Consider the following 21,005-nt stretch of genomic DNA (forward strand, 5'->3'; position numbering starts at 1 on the left):
CTCACAGGTTTGCTCCAATATTTCCTGAAATAAACTCTGAATCATATCACCCTCTAAGTCAGTGCTATTCAATGATGAATGTTTTAGATAACCACTGTCTTGTCTTGATCATGCTTACTAAGCAAACCACATGTATACCCTTCCCTTTGTTGCACCTAAAATGGCCTTATTTGACAATAATGACACATCTAACATACAGGAAGAAGTGTCAGCATAGTATGCAATAGAACATAAATTTGTCGGACACCACTCCTACAGGCCACAATCAAATGTTTTTACCCTGGCATAAGTTTAGGCCTACAAAGTAACCATCATCATTAAACTCCTGGAGTTTATGTGTATCTCTTTGTTTACTGTGCTGCGGGATGTTGTATGCACCATCTTCCACGGGAAGTGCTGTCACTGCTTTAGCCACAGGTGACGTACATGGGCACGCTCACACACTCACCCACACACAAACCTTTTGTGTGACCAACTGCAAAGGTTTAGACTTTTTCCATCTCTTAGCACATCTTCAGTTGATTTTTAAGGCACTACTCCTGGAACCATTTTAACTTAAGCTTTTCATCCTAGAAACATGTCTAATTCATTGACAGTTGTATCACCTTGGCTTTGTCTTTGCAAACAGGGCTGCTCTAAATGGTTTTCCTTCTTTTTTTTTATATAGAACCATGGTTCATTGGACCTGCTTTTATTTGTGTACCACAGTAATATTGTTGTTTGGGTGTTTCATTGCTAGCTCACATCCCTCCTCAAATGTATTGCCTGCTCTCAGTCCACATTACCACAGGAGGACTGCTGGTTTAGTACTGGTGTGGGGCTCAGTAGAAGTTGTATACATCAATGATACCTGTACTACTGTAGAGCAGTAGTCATTTCATCATAGCTTCCACCGCATGATGCAGTTTTCTCAGCCACGCTGCAGTTGAAATCAGCATCCCCCTCTGATGCTATTCCTTTTAGCATTCTGAAAAATATCTTACCTGATTTGATCTTATTTCTCACTCAAGCAGTTAACCTGTCTTGTCAATCAGGGGTCATCCCTGTTATGCTGAAATAGACTACAGTGATCCTGTTTAAAAAAAAAAACCTTCCTTAGACCAATCTGACCTGTCTAATTTACGCCCAATCTCTCTGCTTCCTTTTCATGTGAAGCATCTTGAGTCTCTAGTCTCTCCTCTTCTTTCTTTCTTTATTGAGTCTTCAGCTAGGATTCACCCCTGTCAGTCAGAGTTTCGGCCAGGCATGGGCATGAGAGTGTCCTAGTATCAGTGATGGACGACTTTGCTAGGCTACCTTATAGGGGAGGCATTGGGGCCTTAATCCTGCTTGACTTGTCAGTAGTGTTTGACACCGTGGACCATGCCATCCTCCTTGCCCGCCTGTCCCTGGCAGGCCTCTCTGGGCCTGTGCTGGATTGGTTGCATGCTGTCTGGCAAATAGGAGCTGAACCCTCTCTCTACAGCCTTTCTGTTCTGCCTCCTTTCCTCTGACATGCGGCATTCCTCAGGACTTGGCTGTTGCCTCTTTTGTTTAATATACACATCCAGCCATTGGTTGGCCTTTATGCTCCCACAGGTTCAGGTGCTATTCCTATGTGGATGGCATGCAGATTCTGGTATGTTTAGATCTTGACGGGACTGGAGTGTCGTCTCGCCTGAGAGACTGCCTGAGCGCTCTTAGGGAGTGGATGGGCCTCAATTGGCGTATGTTAAATGGGGACAAGACCGAGGTCCCTATATTGGGTACCACATCTTCCTCTTATGATACTGATCTATGGCCTTCCTCCTTCTTGCCTTCTTCATTTGGCACTGTTCCTGTGACAGTTGTAAAGATCTTAGGAGTCTATCTTTCTTTTTCTTTTTCTATGGCGCCTCAGGTCAGCACTGTCTGCAAAGCTGGTCACTGCACCTTGAAGGTGTTATGAACAATTCTCCCATTTCTTTTTTTTTTCTTTTTTTTATTGTTGTATATGATTAACATTAACCTTTTACAGCGATTTCATCATATATCCAAATCTTTCATAATATCATACTAAAAAACATTTTTTTTTAAAACAAAATAAAATATACATGCACTCCAGATTTAAAGTTAAAGAAAATACTTTCCCAACCAGAACAGGAGAAGACAGTACCCTGATGACTTATGATCTCCTTTTACTATTGGTCAGGCAAACAGTTGCAGTGAATTTGAGCGAGATTCTGAGTCGTTTCCTGAAGCAAATTCAGCTATCCAGTTTAATGATAGTTCTCCCATTTCCCCCAGCTCACCTTTATCCTATAGTCGTGTCATCCCTGGTTATGAGTCGGCTTGACTACTGTAATGCGCTCTATCTTGCACAGCCTAAGGTCCTTACACATCGGATCCAGCTGCTGCAGAATCTTGCAGCTACATTTGCTATTGCTACCCCCCTATGGATCCCACATCAGCCCAGTTCTTAGAGCTCTTCATTATCTCCCTGTGGAGAAAAGGATTGTTTTTAAGTCACTTTGCCTGATTCACTGTGCTTATAATGGAGTCGATGCTAGCTTTCTCCAGGAGAAGCTTTCTCCAGGAGAAGCTTGTTCCGTGTGTTCCTGCTAAGTCTCTGCGCTCTGAGAATAACTGTTTAATAGTGGTGCCTAAAACCTGGTTAATCAGTGTTGGAGGCCGTGCTTTTTCGGTAGCTGCGAGTAAACTGTGTATCCAGTTAATCTTAGGCATACATCTAATCATCTTCTTTTTCATCACCTTCTCAAAACCTGCTTATTTTAACTCCTAGTTCGGCTGCTTATGTGTTACCGGTGTGTTCCTCGCACCAAGATACCGCTGGTGAACATGCGCTTAACAAGTAACATAACATAACTTAACATAACATAACATAGTTTCCAACCTTTACAAATAACCAATGTTCACTAAAATAGTAAGCTTTGGTTGAAATCGACATTTCCTGCTGAGTTCATAATGCCTAAGCATGCCAAATTCCATATAAATCAGAAAGCCCTCAATGAAAGATTTTATGGCACACTCTATAGACATATGGTTACTGTCTTCTTTACATATTTTCATTTACATATAACCTAGCAATGGTACTTTTCCTGATTTCCTTTAGATTCTACAACATATTTTTAACGAGAATTCACCAAAACAAACACCAATAAAAACGTCATACCATGGCTTCAGGACAGCAACAATGCTCACATCATTCCAGGTGATAACAATCATTACAGTACTTTCCATCACAGGGCTTTCCATTTCATCGACAGGGTGGCAACCAATTTCAAATGAGCTACAGACAGAATGCTCACAATTCAACACATCAAAAGCATTAGAATAGTATAGCACAGGGGCACATCAATAAGGCAGATGTGTAGTTATATATATTTGCCTCTTGTACTTACCTAAAAACCATCATTGAGGAGGGGTAATGGTGCCAAGGACGATCATACACCTACTGTTCAAGACAATAAGATTGTGCATGAGGGGGAGAAGCCCGATAAAGGCACTATACCGGCGTTATTCCAAAAAAGTTATCCCTAAAAAAAATAAATTGGGCACTGACTCTTTAGGTGATTCCCACGAATTTAATCACAATGGGAGTCAACCATTGGATGTTTCTAACTATGAGGATATTGACAACAACTCGCTGCTGAATCTCTGTCTGTCCATACAAAAATCCATGACCCCTCTTCCAGGAGGTGGAAACCCTGCCATCAATGGTGGCCAGACAGTTGAAGCCCAGGTTTTGCGTGCGACAGATGCATTGGCAGCATCATTCGCTGAGCCTCAAGACTTGATACCAACTGGTGGCACTATCCCTAGCAGAGTTGAAGACCAACAATCTCCTCTCCCCGATATTCCATCATCTACCTCGGAAAGGGACCGCCTTTCGGCCTCACCCAATCTGTATATTGACCTGGAAGGGTCAGCCGGGGCTGATGAGATCAGGGCAAACAATAACTTCCATTCCCAAGCAACATCAATTGCTGAACTCCAGACTTCGATGGTCACCATGCAATTTGCCCTAAAAATTCTACTCAAACTTTGTGGCAGAATTCATGTTAATACAGTCCTCCATCTGGGTCTACCCGACCCTCGAATCTTGCAAGACACCCCCCATCTGGAACTTGCGAATTCCAAAGAAATCTCTACAACTGAAGCTCCTTCTATTAATGAAGAAAGGGCTTCTGCTTTAATGGAAGGGGAGGTGGCTCCTATATCCAAGAAGCAACGGAGACTGACCAGACGGTTAAAGAAACAAAAGGTTCCTGTGATTATAGCCTCCCCACTCCCAGCAACAGCACCCGTGCCAATAAAATCTAGGAAAGCACGGAAAAGAGCCTGCAGATCAAAGAAGTGCCTGAGTGCACAAGCAGGCAAACTAACTAGTTGGTTACTGCCTGATAAACCTAATGAGATCTCGTATGTCAGTAGCAATGATCAGGAGCCAGGATCACCAATCTATTCAGAGGAAGAATCCAATGTATATTCTACTCCGCGCAGGAAAGATAAATATCCACAGAAATCTTCATCAGACGTGAAACAAAACGATAAACCTAACAATACTTTATTGAAAATATGCTACATTAAAAATTTGAATCAAAGGAATGCAAATAAATGGCTGACCAGACCTCAAGTGCTGGCCAAACTTCATTTAATCCCACAACTGCGGGTTATACGGTCTGAAGATTTCTCCTTTGTGCAACCTTTGAAAGTACCCAACCCCAATGTGACTGCTCTACACAGTGAGGTACATGAAACGATCGAGCTAATTCGTGCTCATAAATCTAGTTTATCAGAGGTGGGACTGGGGGTTGATGTAAACAAAGAAGAAGAGGACCAATTAATTCCAAGCGTAGATAGTACCAGGAAGACCAGTCAGGCCATAATGCCTAACCTCCCTACTAACAAGAAGGTACAACTAAGTGATATTCAAAACACCTTGAAATGGCTGGCTGACTCACTCCCTATGGTCCTCCAAAAGCAATGAACTTGTTCTCTTTTGTCTTGGAATACTCGAGGCTTCACTCATCTTCTTACCTCTCAGGGTTCTCTTCCTCTTATTGGTACTCAAGATTTTTTCCTACTCCAGGAGACTTGGCTCATGTCACCACTTCTCATGGACGGTTATGCTATACACTACTGTCCAGCTAAGAAAGGACCCAGGGGTTGCCCATATGGTGGACTATTGATTGGAGTGAGGAATAACATCCATAGTGTCAGGCTAACCACAACCTATGAGGACTATATCTGTGCAATTGAAGCAGTATTAGGGATGGATGTCACAGCGATAAAAGTGCTCATAATCAATGTTTACAACCCCCCGGGGTGCTAAGCATCGAGAATTAATACAAGAAGCACTCCACGGTTTCATTGGCAAATGGAGAATGAACACTGGGTCTAACCACATTATTCTTGCCCGCGACTTGAATTGTCATATTATTGGGGACCGGGGATCTGTTCACAATAATGGCCTATACCAAGATAGCAGAATGGAGACTGTATTAGAGGATACCGAGGGTGAATGCTGGCGTCTATTCTTCAAATGTTGGGACTTGGAGATAATGAATGGTCGAACCCAGAGTGATAGACCAGGAAAGTGTACCTGGCATCAGGGACTGCAGCAGAGTACAATCGATTATATTTACACCAGTACCGAAGTGGCAACTAAGGTCCTCGATATGTCAGTAACCCAGAGCCCTTGGAGTGATCATCATCAGCTTATTTTGACCATAGATACTATTTTCTCCATTCCTCAGAATACCCATATCTGTGAATTAACTGTAAACAATACAGCAAACCGAATTATCTGGTCTGACAATAATATTATTAAGGCCTCTAGGGTTACTGACCAGTGGAACTTAGACTATGCAACAAAACTAGGTGCCATGTCGCCCGATGAAATTGAAAACTGGATAACCAGTTTCTCGGGGGAACATGCGATATGCAGACGCCCATTGGCACTGAAGGAAATGTCCTCGAATCCCCCATTTGATAAGATAATTCGCAATGCAAAACGTAAACTTAGGGGAGATATAAGGAAACTCAGAACCACTAACCATTCTTTAAATCTAATTGCCCTCAATACCCGAAAATTAAAAAATAAATACTATATGTGGTTAAAACACTATAAAAAAAATCTGAAATTGGGTAAGTGGTGTAAAACAGTAAGAGTGCATTGCTCCAGAAATTCCCGTAATATTTGGGCAATCCTAGGGGGAGCAAAGAATAAAGGGAGAATCCCAATGCTGAACCCAATAGGTGCCCAGGAATGGGTTTCCTTTCTTGAAATGCGTAATGGAAGTGGCGCTGGGTTCGAAGAGTCATCTGGTTATATCTCCCTAATACCTTCCCCCTTTACAGTCACTATTAATGATCTATTATGTAACATCAAGAACTTAAAAGCTTCTCGTGCCCCGGGACCCAATGGACTTTCCAACGCAGTCTTAAAGAGTAATCCCCTATTTTGGGCACACTTAATGAAGTTACTGTTCGAGAAAGTAATAACTGACGGTAGAGTGCCGACCACATGGCAAAGGGCCATTCTGATACCAGTTTTTAAAAAGGGTAACAGACTGGACCCTTCTAATTACCGACTCCTCTCAATGCTAGATAGCACTGGAAAATTATTTGCTTCATTCCTACTAAAAATGCTACAAGCATGGGTGGAAAAAACAGGGATTTTAGACCATTTTCAGAGTGGCTTTAGACCTGGTTACTCAACGTCACACAATTTGTTAGTCATGGATTCATTTAGGAACAAGGCATTACAGCCCAATAGTCCACCTTTATATGCTCTTTATGTCGACTTTAGGGCAGCTTTCGACACAGTCAATAGAGCTCTACTCTGGCACAAACTTAAAAGTTGGTCTTGTCCTCCAGCTCTCATTTACTATTTAGAGTTACTTCACACAAACGCCTTGGTACAGCTACGCTTGGATAATGCAGGTAATTTAACATGTCCAGTTACACAGCTAAGGGGTGTTAAGCAGGGCTGCATTACTGCTCCCCTGCTATACAACCTCTTTGTCTCAGACATACCTGAATACCTTCGGGGCATACGGAATTGTCCCCCAAAAGTGGGTAAGACCCAGTGTACTATCTTGGCCTACGCCGACGATGTTGTGATTTTTGATCACACATTCAGTGGACTTCAGAGATCAGCGGTTAGGCTGTGGCAATATGCAGAGGCTAATGGATTGACCATCAATCAGAATAAAACTGAAGTACTTCTATATACTGCAGGTAAAGTTGCACGCCCCACTATGTATGTTGGCATGCTTGAAATTAATTACACAAACTCCTATAAATATCTAGGAGTGGAGTTTGATAATATAGGTAACTATACACTCTGTATCCAGGCAAGAAAGATAAAAGCAGCTCAACTTACAGCTTTAATATGTAGGTTAATATGTTTCATACCTATGGTCACCTATGGGCTAGAATCATTGACTAACATGAATCTACATTGACTTCAGCTCTTGGAGGGGAAATTTTGGAGACGTATATTTGGTCTCCCCAATGCATCCCGGAGGCAATATTACGTTTAGAACTAGGGCTTCTTTCCCTTAAATCTGGTGTATTGCGTAAGAGAGCTGAGCTTTACATTAAGATTAAGAACAATCCAACTAACCCCTTATTGAAATGCGTAAAAAATCATATGGGAGGCTGTAAACAGTCTAAATTGGAGCAAGATATGTTGGCGCTGAGTGAGGCAAGTGGCTGGTCCCCGTGTTGGGGCCAAGATAACCAAAAGATGTTTTACTGTCTGCAGAAGTCCATCGCACTTTGGGACTGGCAGGAGAATTATGTGCATTTGGCTACCTTGAAAAGTTATAGTTTTGTGACTTATGTCCTCTATACTTTCAAGAAATGTCAACTATATCTCAATCTCTGTCCTTCCTTTGCGTTGAGACGTTTCATCTTGCTCCTGCGCATCAATTATCTACCCATATTAGTAAATAGACCTTGGGTTGATGTGTCTCGACAATCTATAAAAAATTGCAGAGTTTGTGGTATTTCATCTAACCCTGAAACAGCAAGGCATGTGTTAACACAGTGCTCATCGATGAGTCACCATTATTCCAAGTATTACAGAACTTATGTACACAAAATGGATCATCTGGGATCTCATGAGTTCTGGAATTATTGTATTAACACACTTAACTCTAGGCTCCATATCGCACTATTTAACATCTGGTTAATTGCCGAAAAACAAATGAGTAGTTGTGATCAGTAAGAGGTATCATTCTTCGCTCTGATCTTAATGACCTGACCTAAGATCTGGTTAATTTGTATACCCCCTTCTGGCAAATTTGCTTATTAAGTGTGTTACTAAGGTTCTTCTCTGTTAATGTACACATTAAGTATATGTATTTATACGAGAAAGTCCAATGAATTGATTGACATTTGATGTACTGATGTATTAATTATTAAGTAAGTATTCTAATTTCCTGTGTCTTTCTGTAAATCTGTGTTAAATGTGTAAAGTTTTAATTTCTTTAAAACTGTATCACATTACAATAAATAAATAAATAAAAAATCCCGCTGGGCTGTTGCGACGGCCAAAATAATGGAAGCTGCCTTCAACAAAATCAACGCTGCAACCTAGGCGCTCCCCTGGCCATCCACTTCCAGTGGCAAGGCTCCCAGCATCTGATGTCCGTGTCACAGAAAACCTTTTAGACCACTACTGCACTCGACACGCTGAGATTTAGACCCCAAATCTCAAGATGCCCCTCTTATTTCTTAGGTCGCATCCTTGTAAAAATCTTTCTCTTTGATTAAATACAAGTAAATAAAAAAAAAAAAATTAAAAAAAAAATAAATAAATAAAAAACCATCATTGTTTGCTCCACTTGGTGATGCTTAAATGGCACCTACAGTATAAGCCAAAAGTAAACATGTGGGGCTATTATCTGCACCTATCTTATACTAGTCTGTATATTTAAAGCTCATTGTTTAACACTATTGTGGGTTCTTGGCATTGATGGCTGTCACAGAAGCAGAAGATTGCCATATTTCCTTGGGTGGGCTGCCTTTATGGGAGATTTATCACGAGGGCAACAGATGGTCTACATGCACAATTGAGTATACTGTTAGTATGTTGGTATGTCATTGGCTCTGTTTTGCTCTGGCTATGCTCTGTATTTGCTATTAAGTTTTATGTTGTAACAATGGGCTCCAGCAGTGTGCTTCATTTCTTAGCAATCTGTTTATGTTTGGGGGATATAGAATGTGCCTAGCTTAATGTTGATTCTGCTGTTTTGATTGTATGGGTGTTGCCTGTTAATTTGGGTTTTTGTGAGGTTGTTTATTTTTTCAGATGCATTTGCGATGGTGTTTCGGTTAAGGGTAGTTGCATGTGTTAGCTATTGGATGGGCTGGTAAATGGTTGCTTGTGCATTTATTTGCTGTCACAAATGGCATAAAATCAATTTGAGACAGTTCAAGAATTCGTATTTGTCTTTGTGGGATGTAGGACTGTCCCTCCCACATTCACTGACCCTCCACTCTAACCCAGGCATCAGTAACTCATGGTTAGTGCTACTGATTATTGGACCCTACTATCTACAAACTGCCTAACGCTATGGATGGTAAGCTAAGATGCTAGATGTGTAATATCTCTCATAGACCTTCTAACTGTCCCTACTCTATCCAGTTTTTTGTTATCTAATTGGATAGTGCCATGCACTTAGTAGAGGAGCAGGTGGATGCTTTCTCATTAGTTCCAGCCCCCTCACCGCCGTCATATTAGAACAGTAGAAAAAGATCAGTAAATGGGATCCTCTATTGTTCCTATACTGCAATGAGTGTATGAGACACGTTATACACTCAGACAGCCATACAGAATGTACCCTTGCACTGAAAGTGTGGAAGGATGCTGCATGGAAAGATGTCATGGGGATGCATGGAAGAATGCAAGGGGAACAACATATTACCGGCCGCTGACTTTTTCCAGCTGCCGGGGTTGTAATACCCCAGAGTTATCGGCAAGCCAGGTGCCGCTAACTGTTTATGGGTCTGGCGGCTTCCTGCCGGTTTTACCGGCACGGTTATCGCTGGACCCGTAATGAGGCCCAATGAGTGAATTAGTAGGTTCAGTTTTTCTTTTTCCTGCATGTATCCCCTTTAGTACCACTTTATGTCTAGTATTTTTTGGTTTCTATGTTCTATTTTTTTTTTTTTAATTTCTTTTATTGATTTTATGCAAACAAAACAATGAAAACCAAACAAGCAGCATAATCACAATAATTTAAATTACACATCAAGTTATCGTAATCACTGCTCCCATTATCCCTCCCTCCCCCGTGAGCCTATTTGTCAATCTCTTTCAATGTTTGGCACATGCGGCCGGGTTTCGTTCTCTTCGGAGTCCGTTGGATTTAATATTATTCCAAACAATTCTGTTATTAGCGTTTTCCAGGCCAATAGGGTGCCCACCTCCGCCTCATCAGCCCGGCTACTCGCATCTTGCCATGCCACCGTTTCAGCCTCCTCCCATTTCTGTAAGTCCTTTCACCATACATCCACCTTAGGTTTGTGGCATTTCTTCCACCACATGGCGATCCTACGTTTCGCAAGCACATACGCCAGATTTCTCAGTTTCTCAATATGTTTGAGTTTCCGTGGCCTAGGGAACCCACCCAGTAAGCAGGCCCAAGCCGTGTCTGACAAGAGTAATCCCTTTATCGGCCAGTTTCCGCGCCACTGCACCCCAGTAGCACCTAATAATCGGGCACTACCAAAACATATGTGTCATGTCAGCGTTTTCCAGGTTACATTTAGGACACACTTGTACTCCAGCGTTTCGGAACTTAGATATCCTCAAGGGGGTCATGTATGCCCTATGCGTTACATACAGCTGAATTTGTTTTAATCTGGCATTTCTAGACACTTTTTTGTGGTAACCCAGGGCCCGCTCCCACATCCCGTCCTCCATCGGGGCCCCCACTTCCATCTCCCAGTCCAGTCTCAGATGCGTCAAATCTTTCCCCACCTTAGCCATCACCATCTCATACAGTCTCCAGATCTCATGACCCCCTTCAGTTATATCATACATTGCTTCCAAAACTGCACCTGGTTCTTCTATAAAAACTGTTTCTGGCCAAGTGTTCTTAATCATCCGCACCAATCTAATGTATGTGACATATTGGCCCGTGTGTAGCCCCGCCTCTTCGTTGAGTTCTGTAAACTCCTTAATGGATCCCTCTTGCCAAACATCGCCTAGCGTTGCCAGCCCCAACGATTCCCAGTATGTCCTAACAATCGTCCCCAGCTGATCATCCCCTCCTGTCAAAGCAACCAACGGTATCTGCGGGAGGCACGGGTATGGGACTTCCATTAGGCGACAAGCCCTACGCCAAATTTTCCATCCAAGCGTTCAACATCGCAGGACGCCCCCTCATTTTAGTTTCGGACAGCCAGATCATTTCCTTCAAATAAAACGGGGCACAGTCCTGTCCAAGCACCCCGTGCTCTGTTGGGTGTTCTGACCCACGTTTGGACTATTATGCTACAACATTTGGTGCTGTGGGCTTAGGAAATCCAAGATGGCCGAAAAAGCCCACATATGCGCCAGAATCTATGAAAACCGCGCAGTTTGTGCGCACACCAAAATGGTCGCCTGACTTGCCACCCCCTAGTGCGGGTGTGCTGGGTCAGAAGAGCCATGAGTGAAATGGGGTGCCAAAGAGAAAAACAGCAGTGCCTGTTCGCTAGAAAGCACTTTAAAAATCACCCTTTGTTTGGCAAGCTCAGAATGCCCATTTCAAACATTGCAGAATATCCAACAATCTCACTGAACACCAGCAGACATTTGACAGAATAAAGTCTTGTGGGCATACAAAATCTGGAAAGAGGATGAGCCTAAAATAATGTTCATAGCAAAACTGGCTGAGCTCTGGATTTCAGCAGTTTAAGTAAATTTGGACTGAAAGACACGAAAAATCTAAATGTTTAAAAGAAATGAGTGACCTACTTTTGAGTGTCACATAGGTTTCAATTGTTTAAATGTCATAGTTTTAAACTTAGAATCAGCATTCTAGCTGCATATGTAAAAATTGTCTTGACTTAAACTGGGGAACAAAAAGTGACATTTTATCTGAAACCTGGCTTAATGAAACTGAATTCTGCCCACCAGCTACCCCCGACAGGAGTTGAGACTTGCACAACTGCTGTGTTCCCAGGCCTAGCTGCCTTTTGCTGTTCCCACCAAAAGGGATATGACACTTCTCTGATTGAATTACCTGGGCTCTGCAGGAAATTGAACAAAGCCCTGTCCTGACTCAGGCAAATGTTTTATTATGGGGGTCGTAAAAGTGGCTTCCTCCTGGAAGGAAAGGGGAGGAGCACTGCCTGTGAGAGCAAGCTGGCTTGGCAGAACTGGAAAAACCAGAAATTCAACCTTGTGCTGGGGGAAACCACACCCCTTTGGGGCCAGAACATAAATCTAAAAAGATGGATCATTTATAGAGCGGACTTGTGAAAATTTTATAAGTGATATCATTATTCTTGTGATTTTTCTGTGCACATTTGAAGACGTGTTAGGACCCGGTGATATGTTCAGGGGGGTTTTTAGCGGAAAAGAGGATATTACTCTAAATGTATGTATGTTAAAAATCTGACACTCCACCACCTAATGCCCACATGCTTTGCGAACATTTGTGTAAATGCGGGGACAAATCCAATATTGGTAACCCGACCAAAAAGTGAAATATGTTGCCATTTTTGAACCCAAGCTCCTAGAAACGACAGAATTGGAACAGGGGCTACCATCAGTAAATGCATGATGTGTGTATGCAATGCCAAACAACTGTCTATCGGGGTAGTATGTATTAGGATCAGATATAGATTGTGTGTAAAGTTGACAGGGGTGGGTTCTCTGTATCATAAACAGACCTCATCATGATGACACTTCATTTCATTCCCCCAATCAAGGGGAAGAGGAGGAAGTGGCCAATGACAAGTGGAGAGGGGTAGGGCCTAGAAAGCTAGCCTCTCCACCCACTTTCAAAACACATAAAAGAAGACAGTCAGGACAGATAGAGACATTCAATTCCATTTGCTGCGGGACGCTCTGCCGGGAACACAGAGACTTCAATCTATCCACCTTCAGAGACCAAGACTTTACTTCAGAATTTGTAGCAGAGAGGTCAACTACAAGCTAAATCCCTCTTTAGCAGGCCTCAAATCATTGCAACTATTCACAGCCAGGCGAGCTGTTTGAATTCTTTGCAAGAACTCTTGCCATTTGCCAGAAAGCAGTGTTGTATCCAGAGAGAGACCAGCTGAAACGGAGACCGCTGTATCCGGACCCACAGACCTGATCAGAACCAGAGACCCAGACCAGACCAGCAGAGTAGAGCTGACCCAGACGCTGTGCGCAGAGACCATCCGTGGAGAGTGAAGAAAACCTGTTGACCAGATCCGTGGCGAGGCCCATTCTATTTCTAAATCTCTTAGTTAAAATAATCTAATCCAAACTATTTTAATCTAAGTAGAACTGCCTCCTAACTGTCACCTGTTATTTGCAAAGCTGTCACCTGTCATTTTCTAGCTGCAAGCTGTAACCTGTCGCTTTGAACTTTTAAAATTTCAAATCCGAAAAACTACCTTTATTTAATCGTCCATATCTCTGGAACCATTTGGGCTAGGAACTTGGTTTAACTTTCATCTGAAAGCTTAGAATCTCAGCTTTTCATCAAGCTTAGAACCGACTTCCTACTCCTTACACGTTCTCCGTAATCACGATTCTCGCATTCGCGAATTTTGCAGCGATTTGCAATTTGGCCCGATTTCTTTACTTGTAAAAAGACAGCTGCTGTTGCCTGAACTACTAAATTTCGTTTGCCTCTTAAGAACCATCCCTGAATCATTGCTAGAGTGAGCCTGGACTAATATTAACTAGATACCACTCAACCTGAACCTCCTAAAGGGAATTAAAAGCATTTTAGCATATTTTTCACTTCCTTGCAAACCACATTCAAAGCATTTTGGGCCTGTGTTTAAAACTCCGACCTGTTTTCCTCTAAGCTTGCTGGGGGGGAACTGAATTTCGTATTGTATTGATAGAATTCCTGAGAACTGTGTGCTTTCCTTCCATTTCCTTGCATTGCATAAAGGGAGGGAGTGAATTGCCAGAGAAAAGTGATTACATTGTCTTTTGCTGAAATCCTATCAAGTTTTTTTTCTGTACTGCATTTTCATTCCACCTTGCATCCATTTGAAACCATAAAAGTATTGTTGCTATTTTATCCATCCTATAACCACTCATCATTGATTATAAAGAAGTGTGCTAGTGCCAGACTATCCATTATTGATTACTGCTCAGATTAAGTGTGATATTCAATTATTAATTTATTATAAAGTGTGATATATATATATATATATTGTTTAAATTATCAAATAAACCATTTAAACTTTCAAAACAGAACTACTTCTTGGCCCAGTGGGGTCAGGGGGATTCCAAGAGAGGGGTGTTATATAGGGGTAGCCATCCAGAACGCATGAACTGGACATAAAGATACATCAATAAGGGTTTCCATTCAGTATCCCAGACTAGGCATTGACTTAGCTGTAGTGTTGAATTGAATCCTCTTACAGCTCAGGGGTCACTTCATCGGAAAGCCACTTAGCCACATATTGTAACTGTCCCGCCAAATAATAAACCTCAAAATGGGGCAGTCTGATACCTCCTTTTTCATAAAAGTTCTGCAGTTTCCAGAACGCCACTCTATTTCGGGTACCGTGCCACAAAAAATCCCTACACATGCTATTCAATTTACTAAAAAACTTCTTGGGTATTGTGTATGGGATATTACTAAAGTAATGCAGGAGCCTGGGCAGAACTACCATCTTGAGCATAGCCCCCCGCCCCATCATCGCCAAGGGCAATCTTGCCCAGAACTGCATACTGTTTCTAATTTTCTCGACGGCTACTTCCGTATTGTGTCTGTGTTCATCTTGCGCCGTGTGATATATATCTACGCCCAAATAGCGAAAAGAGCTTGTTGCCCACGGTACCTGTAGCACCGGTAGTCCTTCTGCAGGGATCCCCTTATAGCTACCTAATGGGAATATGACAGACTTTTGGGGGTTCACCGAGATGCCCGACAACTCTGCATACCTTTCCATCACTTCAAGTATGTATAAGAGATTTTCTTCTGGGTATTGCAAGTACAGCAACAAATCGTCCACGTACAAGGATATCAAGTGTCGTTCCCCCCCACCTCAATGCCAATCACCTCATACTGTGCCCTAAGGCATATTGCCAGAGGCTCCAGGGCCAAGATGTAAAGCATCAGGGACCAGGGGCACCCTTGTCTGGTGCCTCTGCCAAGTTGCCATCTTTCGGATATCACTGCTCCAGTTCAGACCCTGGCAAGCAGCTCACTATACAACATCTTGGTCCACCTGATATAGCACGGCCCCATTCCATACCCTTCCAAAGCAGCCAACAGCCATGACCACTTGACCGAATCAAAAGCCTTGACTGCAACTAGAGACACTATCGCCATCTCACCCTCGTTCTTATTACCCCATTCGACCACCCGATGAAGTCGCCTATGGTTGTGTGTTATGTTCCTGCTCGGGACATAACCCGTTTGATCAGGATGTATGAATCTACCAATCACTTTCCGCAATCGATTTGCCATGACAGCCGTGAGAATCTTGCTGTCTTGATTTAGCATCGACAGAGGCCTGTAGGAACCACATCTATGCTCCGGTTTATTGGGCTTGGGCAGCGGTATTATCATTGCCTCTCTGAGTGACTCAGGCAACCATCCTATCTCAAACGCTTCATTCAGCATGTCCAGCATTGGGGGAGGATTTCCTCTTTGTATACTTTATAAAATTCGCTGGGGAACCCATCTGCCCCTGGGGCCTTACAGGTAGGCAACTGCTTCACTACCTCTTCTAATTCCTCCAACGTGATTGGCTCATCTAACTCCTCCGTCTCTTCGTCGCTTATCTTGAGAAGCCCTATGTCTTCTAACGTTTCGGTTATCTTGCGCTGGTCGCTTATCTCATCATCTCCATACAGCACTCTGTAATATTCCACAAATTCTTTGTTAACCCCCTCTTGCGTGGCCACCTCATCTCCGTCCTCCCTAATAATAGTCCTAATCGGAGGCTTAGGGGTCTCACTTTTATATAGCCAGGCCAAAAGGCGGCCTGTCTTATCTCCCCCCGCGTGCTGCCTCTCAACATATTTCTTATAATTGAGATTGCAGAGTCTTTCCCAATGCCCTGCACATTGTTGCTGTAGTTGGAGCACCAGCTCCGTGTCTACGTCATCGCTCTTCAACGTTGTTTCTAGCTCAGTTTCCGCCCTCTGTAGGTCAGCCAAGACCCCACCCTGTAACCCTTTTGACTTAGCAATGGCCGCTCCCCGCATCACCACCTTATAAGCTTCCCATAATGTGCCCGCAGAGTCAACACTTCCAGTATTTTCCTCAAAAAAGTTAGTAATCTCCTCTCTTATATCTTCTCTAAAGATTGGATCTTTGAGCGCCTCCGCTCGGAGGCGCCATGTAGGGATCTTCGCCCTCGGGGGCAATATTGCCATCCGAGGATCAGGGGCGAATGATCCGAGAGGACCCTGGCCTTGTATTCGATTTGAGTAATCTCAGACATCACATCTGCTGTGACAAAGACGCAATCGAGCCTAGTGTGCAGGTGGTGCGGGGCTGAATAGTGCGAGTATTGCCTCTCAGTGGGATGTTTCATCCTCCACGCATCTGTAAAACCAAAATCAGTTTGCAGCATCCGCAACACTCTCGCCGCTGGGCTAGGCTTACCCACCCTGTCATCTGACCTGTCTACCCCAGGATCCAACACACAATTAAAGTCCCCGCCCCAGATCACCGCGCTCCCTATACACGTACTAAGATTGGTACACAGGGCTCTGAAATATGCTGCTGTGTTTTGGTTGGGGGCATACGTGTTTACTATGCATACCTCCCTGCTCTCCACCAGCCCCCGCAGTATAGCCATCCTTCCATCAGTTTCAACCACCTCTTGTATCAATTTGAACAGGACATGCGGTGCCACCCAGATTAACACCCCCCGGGGCATATGCAGAGTATGGCGAGCCCACTACGGTCCCTTTCCACTTTCTCTTAACTAGGTCCAACTTCTCCTGCGTCAAGTACGTTTCCTGTAGTAATGCGATGTTTATGTTCTGCCTTTTCAGATACATCATGATTTTGTTTCTTTTCAGGTAGCTGTTAAGGCCCCTGACGTTCCACGTTATTATCCTGAGGTCCCCCATAGGTCATTAATAGGCACCCTCCCGATCCTCCGTCGATTACGCCCCTTCATACACCGCAAGTACCACAAACTGATTCCTCCAAATAGGCTCGAAACAAGACTTAAACTCCCCATAACCGCACATACACTCAACTCCCCATCCCCCAACCTTCTACCCACCCACCCCTCCCCCAACCATACCCTCCCCAACCGTTGCCCAGCTCCATTCCTGGATCTCAGGCACCCGCACATCTAGCCCTGCCTAGCGCAAGCTTCTACTCAGGGCTCAGTAGGATAAAGCCGCCCTATTGGCCGCTGAAACTAATAGTCTATTGGGGTAGGTCGTCCACGTTCTGTTGCTCCTTCCAAAAAACATTACGCATTCAATTGCCAAATCGTTACCAATTACAGTTACACTCACTATATTCTAGTCCAAATCGAGCACCAGGCTCAGATTGTGTACAAAGTTCAGTTAGTCACAGCTTCCCAAGACAATCAGGGTCCTTCTCCTTACTAAATCTTCATTCGGTATGATCCTGCCGATCCCGATCCGTTTCTTGTTCCGGGCAGCCCTGCAGGTCCAGCCATGTGACAACATCCTCAGGGGTATCGAAAAATAGCGCTTTGTTCTTATGTAGCACTTTCAATCGTGCCGGCTACAGAAGCATATATTTGATTCCTGCTGCTCTCAGCCTCCTTTTGACGGCTACGTAACTGTACCTCTGCACCAGTATCGTGTAGTCCGGATATGCTGTGATGTTGGTGGATGCTCTCTCTATCGTGCCGCCCTTACGAAAGTATTTGAGGATCTTTTCTCTATCCCTGTAATTCAGCGTCCTCGCGATGATCGGTCTTGGCGGGGCCCCCGGCCGGGGTATCCTCATCAGGGCGCGGTGCGCCCTCTTCACCGTAAATCCCTGCGAAAGATTACCGGCTCCGATCCCTTGTAGGATCATGTTTTCAACATAGTTTGTGGGATCTTGGCCTTCTTCTCCCTCCGGAAGGCCAACCACGCGAATGTTGTTTCTCCTCGCCCTTCCTTCCGCCTCTTCCACACGATTTTCCAAGTTAGCGACCTGTTGTTTTTAAGACATGAATCTCCTTCGCATTGCTCGTGCTAACATCAGTGTTGTTCTTCACCCCACTTTCCAGACCGCTGGTCCTTTCTGCAAGTGCCCTAACATTTTGACGTAGCAGGGTGAGTTCTGTACCCACAGCATCGATCTTATTCTCCAGAGCTGTGCGTAGATCTGCCATTGCCAAATCCCATTTAGCACTTAGCCCCGTTATAGCCTCTAGGCTTCGCCGCCACAAGCCAGTTATCCCTTTCTGACACCTCCTGCTTGAAACCCAAAAAGTCAGAAGAATTGTGAGGCCCCACTTTCACAGTCTGTATTCACACTGAAAACCAAGATCAAACAAATGTTTGCCCTGCTGCTCAGTTGGAGGTATCTGTCCTCCATGAGCTTGCCTGTAGATCGAGACAGTGGGAATCTCGTTCATCCATTCATGTGCGTCACTAATTAGGTGACAAGACTTTCACTCTGCTCAGAGGGGAGAGCCACCCAAATAAGCGGACCCTGCCCTTGAGTTGACACTGTCCCAAAGCAGGTGGAAGCTAATTGCTTGAAACAACGGTCAAGGCTCGCCATGCAGTCCAACTCTAGATGGACCAAGTGTACCATATCGATCCCATAGATTGCAGGGAGGCATACGAACAGGCAGCTCTGTCATCTGTGTTCAAGTCAGCCAAGGTTCTCCTGTCATCCAGGCGTCATGCCGCTCGAAGAAAATGTTGGCCTCTCGGAAGAGCACAAAAGCGCTTCCCCCTCACCTGCCATGGGCCGGCGCGTTGGCCCTAGCAGGTCAAGCTCTGCTGGGAAATCGGGGGCGTCCTCCGCAGGGGTCTCGATCGTGCTCTGTACCGATGTTGAGGGGGTCCTTTGCGTTCTCGTGAAAGTCTCCATCGTGGGTTGCTTGGTCTTGACTCTCAACCCTTTCGCCGACATGGCGCTTCCCACTGCTCCTGTACGCCTCCGCTTTAGTGCTGCTGTCGCACTGTCCTCGGTCCGACAATGGTCCGGCTTCCAGGTCACCTAACGCACATTCGAGATGGCACTTCGAATTGTCTTACGGATGGGCTATAGTCTCACACTCCCCATTCGACTTCCATAGGCCCCATCACCCAAGCATCCAATGTCATCTCCTCCTGCGGTCAGATCGCCAAGGCTTCATTCACGTATGTCAGGCCGGGCGCTCTCATGAATTCGACCACTCCGCCATATCACCCTATTGTATTACTTCTCCAGGCAATTTACCGCAGCCGTGTCCCGCAGGTCCGGGGAATCAGTTTCGTTTCTCCTCGGAGGCCTCTCCTTTGTTAGCTGCCATTTTGGTGTCGAAGCGGCCACACAGTCGCACCGACAAAACCATGTATATCTCACGATTCTCGGGGACTATGAACTTCTCTAGCGAACTTCACTTAGCGTGCGGCTTCCGACGCCTGATCCTCACAGTTATAGGCGCTCGTTGCAGTTTCAGCAGGTAAATTTGGCAAAAATAGAGTCGGATCATCAGGAGCTCCTCACGCAGCACGTCCTATTCCATGGGCAGTTAGCCACGCCCCCCCCCCCGTTTCTATGTTCTATTGAGTTCCACATTTCACATTAGGTTGTTTCAAATTGCTTGTGAGTCTTGTTAATATAACAGATTTAAAGATGTTGAGCCGCATTGATGAGCTGTCCTAGATTTTATCAATTGATTGGTTATTTCATTTGGAGTAGTAACCTAAACAAGTGTTTCTAATTTGTGTTGAATATTCCCTTTGACAAAGAACGGGTCCCTGCTAAGTCTGCTATGGAACACAAGTTATGCTTTTGTTCCCTTGCCCACAGAACTCCAGAGAACTTAGACATAGCAACATGCGATAATATGATATAACAAGCTATGATAACTAACCAATGTTGCATATCAATATCACAGTGGAACATACCAAACAGAGTATTGAATTGTAAGGCATGGCATAAAGTACATAGCATGAATTAACATTGCACAGTCATGTTGAACAACATACCATTGTTTGGCATACCAAAACATATCCTAAAGTAAAGTTCCAGCATGCCATTTGAAGCAAATTCCAGGACTGGTTTGAGGTGTCACGCATTGAACTGGGAAATTTGGAAGGGAGGGCCGTGTATCCAAGTCAGTGGCTAGGTGCCCATGGCCGGGGGGAAGGTGTTGCAGCAGACAAGCCCTCCCCCAGGCTCTGGCCTTATTCCATTCTAGAAGTATGGGGTCCCTCTGGGGTGCCGGAGTGCAGGGGCAGCACCCCCAGCTAGCTAAAGTGCGTTAGAGCTTTTCCCTCCAGAGAGGGCCATGGCCGACACCAAGGTTTCGCGGGTAACTCGGTCATGGCCGGTTGGGTTGTGAGCACTCAAACTCTGTCCTTGTGGGTAGCTGACATGAAGTGCCACAGTCCGCTTTAGGGAGCCCTGGCCAGGATCGGGGATTCGCCCTGAGTGCCTTCCCATGGGTGTCTAATTGCTGTACTCCGTGGTACTTTCATTCCACTCTGGCCCTCTGGGTCCGGTCTGTTAAGGCCCAGTGCTCCGGGATGCCAACCCAGGGTGCCCCAGACTGCCTTGTGGAGCCCTGATAGCTCTCCCCTGGATCTCCCACCTGACTCCAGGTCCCACATGGGGCTCAGCTGCCGGCCTTACCCTGCACTCAGGCCCACTGGACACCACCTGCACTGGGGCCTCCTGGCCACTTCA

General features: G+C 44.6%; 1 protein-coding gene across 3 annotated transcripts in view; it reads left to right on the plus strand.

Moving 5' to 3' along the window:
* Positions 1 to 21,005, plus strand: part of PARP8 (poly(ADP-ribose) polymerase family member 8) — a 1,351,312-nt gene that overhangs the window by 709,249 nt on the left and 621,058 nt on the right. The gene's annotated exons all lie outside the window — the stretch shown is intronic.

Source organism: Ambystoma mexicanum, chromosome 6p (assembly GCF_040938575.1).
Source record: "Ambystoma mexicanum isolate Mex_15411 chromosome 6p, UKY_AmexF1_1, whole genome shotgun sequence".
Taxonomy (NCBI): Eukaryota; Metazoa; Chordata; class Amphibia; order Caudata; family Ambystomatidae; genus Ambystoma; species Ambystoma mexicanum.